This window comes from Myotis daubentonii, chromosome 1 (genome assembly GCF_963259705.1).
Source record: "Myotis daubentonii chromosome 1, mMyoDau2.1, whole genome shotgun sequence".
In the NCBI taxonomy this organism is placed as follows: domain Eukaryota; kingdom Metazoa; phylum Chordata; class Mammalia; order Chiroptera; family Vespertilionidae; genus Myotis; species Myotis daubentonii.
The window spans coordinates 37,547,871-37,558,395 of record NC_081840.1 but is presented as its reverse complement, the minus strand read 5'-3'; the positions used below and the strand labels follow the sequence as shown (position 1 = coordinate 37,558,395).

Sequence of the window (10,525 nt, the reverse complement as noted above, 5' to 3'; positions counted from 1 at the left end):
CTTCTGGGATTTCAAAGGTGTGCTCACCAAGATGCACAAGAACAATGGACAGGTCTGGTTTACAAATCTTTAACTGAAGAAGTTATACTAGTAGGCCTGGGGCATGACTACCCACCATGACCTGCCCAGTTAGGAATTTATGATTTATTACAGCACCCCTTTTGCTTCCACAGAATTTACTGTAGTAAACAGAAAACCTGGGGGGGATGAGGACACATTTGTAATACCTTAACTAATAATAAAAAAAAAAAAGAAAGAAAGAAAACCACAGGACCACAATAGTGTCACTCATGCTGAAAGCCCATGAAGCCAAACCCAAATACCTGATCTAATTGCAGTTAAATCTCTCCCCAAAACATAATCAGCCTGGAATTTCCTGATCAAGACTACTGAGGTCATCTGCCTGATAAGACCCTCTGCCTTCCCCTGTGGGAAGGTGTCCTTGCCTGAAACAATCCACTCTTTAATTTCTTAGTCCCACCCTCTTTCTGGCTATGAAGTCCTTCCATTTTGTATAATTCATTGGAGCCCTTCTAGTTGCTAGATGGGATGCTGCCCAATTCATGAATTGCTTAACTAAAGCCAATTAAATATTTAAATTTACTAGGTTGAATTTTAACAACTGTAAGCTTTTTTTTTTTTTTTTTTCAATTATAAAATGCCTTGTGTGGAGAAAAGGAAAAAAAAAAAAAACTACTGGACTTTCTTTTTATTTTTTTAACATTCAATGATCTCTGAACTTCTTATTGGCCTCCTGCCCCGAAGGGGTGCCCCACCTCTGCTGCCTTAATGCCTCAGAACTTCGGTGTCATTGACCTCACACACCACTTTGCCAATCACAATCCTGCAGTGGCGTTCTTTTGGATGGATTGCATGCAATTGCTGTTGTCCAGGGCATCACCAAGACTGAAGTCTTCCCCTTCTTCCAGCAGGAGGGGGTTGGTGATGATCTCAGCCTCCAGGTTGGCCTTGATGCTCTGCAGGGACTCCTACTCCTGGGGCTGGTGCTGCCTCTTGGCCCTGGGCTGGGCCAGGTCTGACGCCAGCTGCTGCAGGACCCCGTTGAGCTGTTCTGTCTGATGGCACAGTGCATCTCCACCTCCCTGAGGATGTTCTCCATGCTGGCCTTCAGATTCCTCATCCAGTCCAGGTCAACCTCCAAGGCCTGGACAGTACATCTCAGCAGTTCCTATCTCAGCGGTCTGTGAGGTGACCACTGTGGTGCTCTCCTCAGTCTGCTGGGACCAGCACTTGTCTAACTCTTCTCCGTTCTCCTGAGCCAGCTCATCACACTGGGCCCAGATGTCTGCCATGATCTTGCTAAGGTCCTAATATTTGGGGGCATCCAACTCCACAGTCAACCCAAAGTTGGCAATCTGGTTTTTTAGACCATTTATTTCCTCTCCCCCCGCCCCCCACCGTGGTTCTTCTGCATGAAGAGCTGCTCTTCCTTGAGAGCCTTGATCTCTGTCTCCAGCCACAGCTGAATATTGGTGTCATCAATGACCTTTCTGAGCCCATTGAGTCACTCTCCATAGACTGGCGCATGGCCAGCTCCATGTCATACTTGACTCTGAAATCATCCGCAGCAAGACGGGCATTGTCAATGTACAGAACATTATGGGCCTTGCCCACAGAACTTACAAAGACCTAAGCTCTCCAGTCCTCAATGATCTTGAAATAATGCTCCCAGCCTGTGACATGGGGTTCCTTCTTCTCCAGGTATTGCCATATTTCGCTCTCCAGTCTCCAATTATCAGCCTCCAGGCTCCTCGGCCCCTCCAAGTAGGAGGTCATTCAGGCATTGCATTGTCTCCTTCTCACTGGATGTCCCCTATGCCCACCAGACACCCAGCCATCCCTGCAGCCAGGCCCCTGGGCCCCCAGCCAGCCTGCACACTGGTGGAGATCCGGAATCCTGAGCCACAGCACTGTGGAGCAACAGTACTAGCTCTCTCCTCTCACCTGTCTGGACTCCATGGTAAGGAGGTCCCAACACTTGAAAGAGACTTGCACTTAATTTCCTTGGCTCCAGGCCCACATCTCGCCCCTGCCCTGAAGCCTCTGTCAGGTTCCACAAGGCAGACTGTGCCTCTTCTGGGCTACAGCCCCTCCTCATCTTTTCTCCCTTGCTACTTACTCAATGTGTGGTCAAGACTGGAACAGCCTCCATGGCATCACCCGGGAGCTTGTAGATGCAGAACCTCTTGCCTACCCTGAACCTCCTGAATCATATTCTGCAGTTCAATGAGATTTCTTGGTGATTCTAGGCCAGTTAAGAAATGAACTGGTCTAGACTACAGTTTTCCTGCCTTGCTTCATTGGGCATCTTTCCCCCACCCCTAAATTTATTAAATTCTCTCATGCATGGGATGTCCCTCACCCCTTTCACTTCATTATCAACTTTGTGAATTTATTTGCTTTCTATTTTCATTTCTTTTCCTATTATTTAATGGGATCTCTAGAGGCAGAGGGGAAAAACTTTGTGGTCAATAATTCAGCAACTTGACAAGTTTCAGGCACAAGCCTTAGAACAGTAGAGCAATAAAAATATTTGCCATGCCCTGTGCTTGTTTTGCTAGTTTGTGTTTTACAGCTATCCTCTCAATAAGCACCCAGAAGTGAGGGATATAACAGATGTTTATGATCTTGATGGGACAATTCTTCATGGGGGAGTCTCCTGGTGCCCTGGGGTTGATTGCTTTACACCTGGAAAACTCAGAGACACTGCTGCCTGTAAGACGGACAGCCACCATTCTGCCAGAAACAGCAGCATTAAAGAATCAAATTGGAAATTACAACTGTGGGGCGGAAGAAAGTTTCCTCTACCCTAAAGGTTCTTTTGGCTGGACTGGTAGTCAAACACACATGAAACAGGCTAGCAAGAGAAAACAACCACATTTAATATATACATATGTATGGGAACCTGCACTTACATCAGGGAGTCAGAGACTCCACATTCATGAGAGGTTCAGAGACAGAAAGGGAAAATGAGGTAGATGTGACTTTCTGAGCTAGGGATGAGGTAAGTCACCTTGAGGCTTCAGAAGGTCATTGCAGGGAGAGCACACGTTCAGTGATTAGTAGTTTGCCCTGCCCTATAGATAGATTATCTCTGATAACACCCTATTATGAGCAAGGCTTCTGACTCACATACCTCTAGAGCAGTGGTTCTCAACCTTCCTAATGCCGCAACCCTTTAATACAGTTCCTTATGTTGTGGTGACCCCCAACCATGAAATTATTTTCGTTGCTACTTCATAACTTGTAATTTTGCTACTGTTATGAATCGTAATGTAAATATCTGATATGCAGGATGTATTTTCATTGTGACAAATTGAACATAATTAAAGCATAGCGATTAATCACAAAAACAATATGTAATTACATATGTTTTCCGATGGTCTTAGGCGACCCCTGTGAAAGCGTTGTTCGACCCCCAAAGGGGTCGCAACCCACAGGTTGAGAACTGCTGCTCTAGAGAGTTAACTTTCTCTTGAATCCACAGGGTCTAGTTGCCTGTAGCTCAAAATAATCTGCATATCACCGAGGTACATCCTGGGGTGGCTCTTATTGAACCTCTCCCTATACAAAGAAGACAAGGGGAATGGAACAGCGCAGCAGAGCGGCACAAAACCATATTTCTTTATTTTTCTGGGTGTGTTCTTATTTTTAGCATCACAACTGCTACTGTACAGTTGTCCCAGCCAGTCATCCAAGTATTTGTGGAAATTAACTGCAGTGTTATGAATGTTTCACAGATGGGTGAATCAAAGCTGATGAGAAAACAAACTGGTTCTGATCTTTTCACCATTTTTTGGAGATGAGTTTTATCTGACTGAAAAGAAGTATTTTCAATTGGAAACTACTACATAGAAAAAACATCTTTTTTTTTTTTTCCTGCTAGAAACTGAATACCCAACTGAAAGTGGCTTGAACGATGGTTCTCAAAATTTCCTGCACTTTGGAATTGCCTGGGAAACCTGGCTTCCACCTGGTGAGATCTGCTTTCATTCGTCTGGGATGTGGCCTAGGCATTGAAAATGATTCTCAGGTGCAACCAAGGTTGAGAACCACGGCTTACACAATGCAGATGCTAACTGTTCCACTCAACCAGCGGTCTGCTGGTGATGGGGTGGTGATATTGTAGGCATGGTTCGGGACTCAGTAATTCACCAAGGACGCAGGCTCTTCAACGTTCTCCTTATTCTTCACATGTTGTCAGTGTCTGCACTCTCAGACACAGATGGCTGTTTAGCTCCAAGCATAAAGTGTTAAACACAACAGGGAAAGTGGGATAGAAGCCATCTCCTCACTTCTCTTTGTCAGTGAAAAACACTTTCTAGAAATCCCCAACCCCACCTCACGCTGGAAATTTCTCCTTTATTTCATTGGCTAGAACACAGCCACCCATGGACCAGCTGCTAGCAAAGAAGCGTGGCTAATTTTTATTTTTAAGCGTGGCTAATTTCAATTAGCATGTTGCTTTTACAAAACAAAATGAAGGTTCTATTAAATTAATTAATAAGAGGAGCCCTAGCCGGTTTGGCTCAGTGGATAGAGCATCAGCCTGAGGACTGAAGGATCCCAGGTTCGATTCTGATCAAGGGCACATGCCTGGGTTTCAGGCTCAATCCCAGTGTGGGGTGTGCAGGAGGCAGCCAATCAATGATTTTCTCTCATCATTGATGTTTCTCTCTCTCCCTCCCCCTTCCTCTCTGAAATCAATAAAAATATATTTAATGAATGAATGAATAAACAAACAAATTAATTAATTAATTAATAGAGGGGAATGGCTGTTAGGTGGGCAACCAACAGCATCTGTCTCTGTAACCTTGTTATCCAAAACAAACTAGTAATAAACTCATCATTAACTTGTGGGATACCTCCAGGCTCCACTGGACCTGGTATTAGTTTATTTTCCTTTTGGAGCAGTTCTAACTATTTGTAAGGTGTATGATTTTGTGACTTCAATTTTTTTCTTAGAGGTCTAAGAACAAAGAGAAAATTTAATTTAAAAATAGGATAAAAATCACTCTATCTTGGTGATTAACATGTGTCTCCATTGACACGTTTATAAATCTATCTAAGATACATTATGGGAGCTACTGATCTTATTTTTCCTATTTCATGCTTTGCCATTTCATCACTTATCATATTCTTCCATTTCCCCCCAGCTTTGTTTTAAAGAGGAATAATTAAATTATAAGAAAATAAAAAATAATTGAATCACCTAAAAGGATGATGCAATGGTAATAAACAAACAAACAAAACCCACACTGTTATCCTTCAGTTTTCTTATTGCACTGCCCAAAGTATTGCATCCTTTTTCAAGAAGGAATAAAAGACTTGAGAAACTATTTTCATAGTTTGCTTTAAGGTTTAATAGGACAAGTTAAGAATTCAGAATTTTTCATTTTCCATCCATCCAAACTGACAGGATGATGTTTCAGAATTATTAGGTGAATCAGAAGATAAAAGCAAAGAGACAGATGCCAACACTCTAGACTCTAATAATGAGGATGGAATTACTCATATAAATGAAACCTGATTATGAGTTTTCAGATGATATTGTAGATGAATTTTCTCAGGCTCAAGAATCAATAAGTGGTCCATGTATTTCTATGGATAAAAAGAAAATGTGGTACTTTTTATCCTGTTACTCATTCAACAGGAAGCACATCATCACCCAATATTTTTTGGCAAGAACCTGGACCATCTTGTTTTGCTAAAAAAAAAAATGTGTAATGGTATTCTTTAATCTTTCTTTTATTGTTTGTGCACCAACATTTATTTGAAGGTTTGTTGTGTTTAAATTCTTGTTAGCATTTCTAATAAACGTTTTTCTTACTATCCCTGTATTCTTTCGGACATTAATCATGAAATAATTTCAAAATGGTGATGAGTATTTCTCTTTATGTGTTGACAAAGGTCACTCAAATTACCCAGCTGTGGGCTCCGAATCCTTTATCTGTGTCAACAAGAGAAGCATATTGATTATCTTGATTAGGAGAGGCACTGTGCCATGCTCTGAAGACAAAAACAGCAACAAAAACCAAAAAAAAAAAAAAGGAAGAAAACCAAACCCAAACAAACAAAAAACAGGCCTGCTCTTGAAGAGCTTATAACCCAGTCGGGAGTCAGGGATATAACTTTTCTCCAATCAGCTGTAAATGCCACATTAGGGTTTTTCATTGCCAGTTGCAGGATACCCTCTTTACCCCCAGCTTCCCCAGTGTTAACATCTTACACAACTATAGTGGAATATCAAAACCAAGAAACGGACATTGGAACAATCCATACAACTTAGTCAGATTTTACCAGTACAGACAGACGTGTGTGTGTGTGTGTGTGTGTGTGTGTGTGTGTGTGTGTGTAGTTCTATACAATGTTATCCCTTGTAAAGCCTTATGAAACCACCACCATAATCAAGATACTCAACTGCACTATCCACAAGACTCGCTCTTCTCACTTTTACAGTCATATTGATTCCCCTCCCCATCTTTAACTCTGGTAACCACTAATCTTTCCCCATCTCTGTATTATTTCATGAACATTACATGAATAAAATCATGCAGTGGAATGGAATCAAAACATCCTTTTGATTGGATTTTTTCACTCAGGATAACTTCCTTGAGGTTAATCCAAATTGTTGCGTGTATTGTTTGTTCCTTTTTATTGCTAAGTAGTACACTATGGTGTAAATGTGCCATAGTCTGTTTAACCATTTAGCTATTGAGGGACATTTGGGTAGTTTCCAGTTTGGAGCTATTAAAAATAAGGCTGCCATGAACAGTCGTGTACAAGAAGTTCCTGTGTGAAAATACATTTTTATTCATCTGGGATAGGTGCCTAAGAGGGCAACTGCTGGTTATATGGCAAGTTTGTTTTAGTTTTTTTAAAAAGACTGCCAAACTATTTTTTGGAGTGACTGTACCATCTTACATTTCCAGCAATAACAGTGATCTGGTTTCTCTGCACCCTCACTTGCACTTGTTATCACTATTTTTCATTTTAACTGCTATGATAGGTGTATAGTGATATCTCATTGCCGTTCAATTTGCATTTCTTTAATGGGAAAAAAAATACTGAACACCTTTCCATGTGTTAATTTGCCATCCGTATATCTTTAGTAAAATGTCTGGGTTTTGCTCATTTTCTAATTGGACTATATCTGTTTTATTGTTTAATACTGAGTTTAAGAGTTCTTTATTCTAAATATACCCAGTTACTGTTTTTAAAAAATTATAGTTGGCATACCTAACTATTTTTAATCAGCTGCTATAACATTTAATTTAAGGGTCAAATGATGTCATGAAAAGTCTCTATCTCATTGAACCACATTCATACTCCTCCCTCTTTAGCAAAACCATCGATATCAACTCCCATCCAGCTGTCTTCATAGAGGAACTCTGTGAGGGCCAGCTCCAACCCTGGGCAAAACATTTTATTTTTGCAGAGCCATGGAAGTGGCTGATGTTGACATGACAACTTTTCTGCTTTTAATTTTCCCCACTTTCACTAGACGGGTTTTCTTGCTCATTCATTTCTCTGCTTCCCCACAGCGTTAGCTTTCCCCTGCCATGGCCACAGCACTCACCTCTACATGCCTATGCAGCTCAGTTCCTCAGACTAACTGATTCTGCTTCTGTTGTCCAATTCCAACGTTCTGGGAAAGAGCTTGGACCCCTGGACTTGTAGTGCACCTGGGGAAGTGATGGCAGGGGACATGCGGCTCTCCTGGAGATGTGGCCTATGCAGTTCTCTGAAAAAACGGTACGAACAGGAAATGACTGTCACCTGTATCAGAGGGACCACAGGGAAGAGAAAGTCAAGAGAGACGAAGGGGTTCTCAGAGCCACCGCTCCAGTGGTAGAGGCACGACATAAACCAGCTCCAAAGCTCACACTATGTCGACGATGGCATTCATCCCACCAAAAATCTGGGTTTCTTGGTGAAGAATCAAGTATCCACAATTACAATAGAGAGACACATAAATTCCAATAGAAAACCATAGTAGGAGAAAACAGAAGACATAAACCTATTATATGAAATACTATTTATAATTAAAAGAAAATAGCGTTACTCCCTTTTAACAAGTTTTGCAGTAGTTTGAATTTATGCTTATATTATCCTTCTAATAAAAATACTTTTCTGTAAAAAAAAAAATACTTCAGGGTGTTTATGAGCCCTTGGGTGGTATGGCTTAGTGACATACAAAGTTAATTCCATAAAGTGATAGGAAAAAACAGAATGGCCCAAATCCCTTTGAACAAGATACCTGCTCTTATGCAAGAACACTCTAATTTTGTCCTTTAATCAGCATTAACTGACTTTCTAATGTTAAAACATGGCATTTTTAGGACTAAGTGAATGGGGTAACTAAATAGTACCTTTTTAAATTCAATCTTGGGTCTGTCCTGCTAAAATTTTTACTTATGAGTTTTCACGTATATTCATGAGTAAGACTGGTTTATAATTTTCCTTCTTGAACTAACCCTGTCAGGTTCTAATATCGAGATTATGACAGCTGCTGTCTTCAATAATGTGTATAAAATTGGGATTTTTACTTGACTCCAAATTCATTTAGCCTGGTGTTTTCTTTTTTAGAATAACTTTAAATACAGACTAACTTTTAAATTAGATTTTCTATTTCTTTTAGTTGGAATGACTTTACAGAGACATAATTCACATACCATACATTCACCCACAACATGTATAACTTAGTGGTTTTAGTAAATTCAAAGTTGTGCAATCATCACCACTATCTAATTCCAAAACATTTCATTAATCCAAAAAAAAAAAACCAACCCTGAAGCCATTGGCAGTCATTCACCCTTTCCTGATAACCCCTAGTCCTAGGCAACTACCACTCTACTTTCTGAATATTGATTTGCCTATTCTGGACACTTCATATTGTTGGAATCATATAATATACTAGAGGCCCAATGTATGACATTCATACACTCGGGGGGGAGGGTGGGGTATCCCTCAGCTCAGCCTGTTCCCTCTTGAATCCAACTGACTGATGGCTTAGGCCTGCTCCCTGCAGGATGTCCTACTGCAAGGAGCGGGCCTGAGCCTATAGTCGGACATCCTTAGCACTGCTATGTAGGCGGGAGAGGCTCCCGCCACCACTGCTGCACTCACCAGCCGTGAGCCCAGCTTCTGGCTGAGCGTCGCTCCCCCTGTGGGAGGGCACTGACCACCAGGGGGCAGTTCCTGCATTTAGGGTCTGCCCCCAGGTGGTCAGTATGCATCATAGTGACCAGTCATTCCACTGTTCAGTCTATTTGCATATTAGCCTTTTATTATATAGGATAATCATTGTGATTGGCCTCTTTTGATTAGCATGTTTTCATGGTTCATCCATGTTGTAACATGTATCAATACTTCATTTATTTTCATTGCCAAATACTATCCCATTGTATGGGTACACCACCTTTTGTTTATCAATTCATCACTTGGACATTTGGCCTGTTTTTACTTTTTTGGCTATTATAAATAATGGTGCTCTGAAGAGTCATGTACAGGTTTTTGTGGGGACTTGTTTTCATTACTCTTGGGTTTACACACCTAGTTGTGGAAACATTAGGTCATAGGATAACTGTTCAGTATTTTGATGAGCTGCCTAACCACCAGTTTACATTCTGACCAGCAATGTTTAAGGGTTTTGGTTTCTCCACATCCTTGTCAACATTTGTTATTGTCCATCTTTTGCATTATAGCCATCCTAGTGGGTGCAAAGTGATTACCTCTTTGTGGTTTTGATGTGCATTTTCCTGATGGCTAGAGATATTAACCATCTTTTCATGTGCCTTTTGGCCATTTGTATATCCTCTTTGGAGAAATGCCTATTTAAGTCCTTTGCCCCCATTTTTAAATTGGGCTATTTGTCCTTTTACTATTGAGTTGCAAGAGTTATTTACATGTTCTAGATACAAAAAACACTTTTTTTCCACTGTGTGAGTTGTCTTTTTTCTTTGTTAGTGTTCTCTGAAGCACAACCTTTTTTTAATTTTGATGTTGGCTTCATCTAGTTTTTGGGAGTGTTTTTTTAGACTGTGCTTTTGGTTATATCTAAGAAACCATTGCTTAATCCAAGATCAAAGATTTATGCCTATGTTTTCTTCTAAGACTTTTATAGTTTGGCTCTTACATTTAGGTCTTAATTCATTTGGGATTAATATGTTATGATATAGGGGTCCACTTTTTTTTTTTTTAATGTATCCAGTTAGCCCAGCACCATTTTTCAAAAAGACTACCTTTCTCCATTGAAATGTCCTGGCCACCTTGTCAAAAATCAGGTGACTGTAAATGTGAGTTTACTTCTGGACTCTCAATTCCATTCCATTGATCTTTAAGTCTCTTCTCATGCCAGTACTTCACTATCTTGATTATTATCATTTCATAGTAAGTTTTGAAACTGGGGAGTGTAAAATCCTCCAACTTGTGCTTTCTCAAAATTGTTTTGCCTACTCTGGATCCCTTGAATTTCTATATGAATTTTAGGATCAGCTTGTCA

General features: G+C 40.6%; 1 pseudogene; it reads right to left on the bottom strand.

The window, feature by feature from the left end:
• Positions 1 to 786: 786 nt before the first annotated feature.
• Positions 787 to 2,119, bottom strand: LOC132230933 (keratin, type I cytoskeletal 18-like; annotated as a pseudogene).
• Positions 2,120 to 10,525: the final 8,406 nt, after the last annotated feature.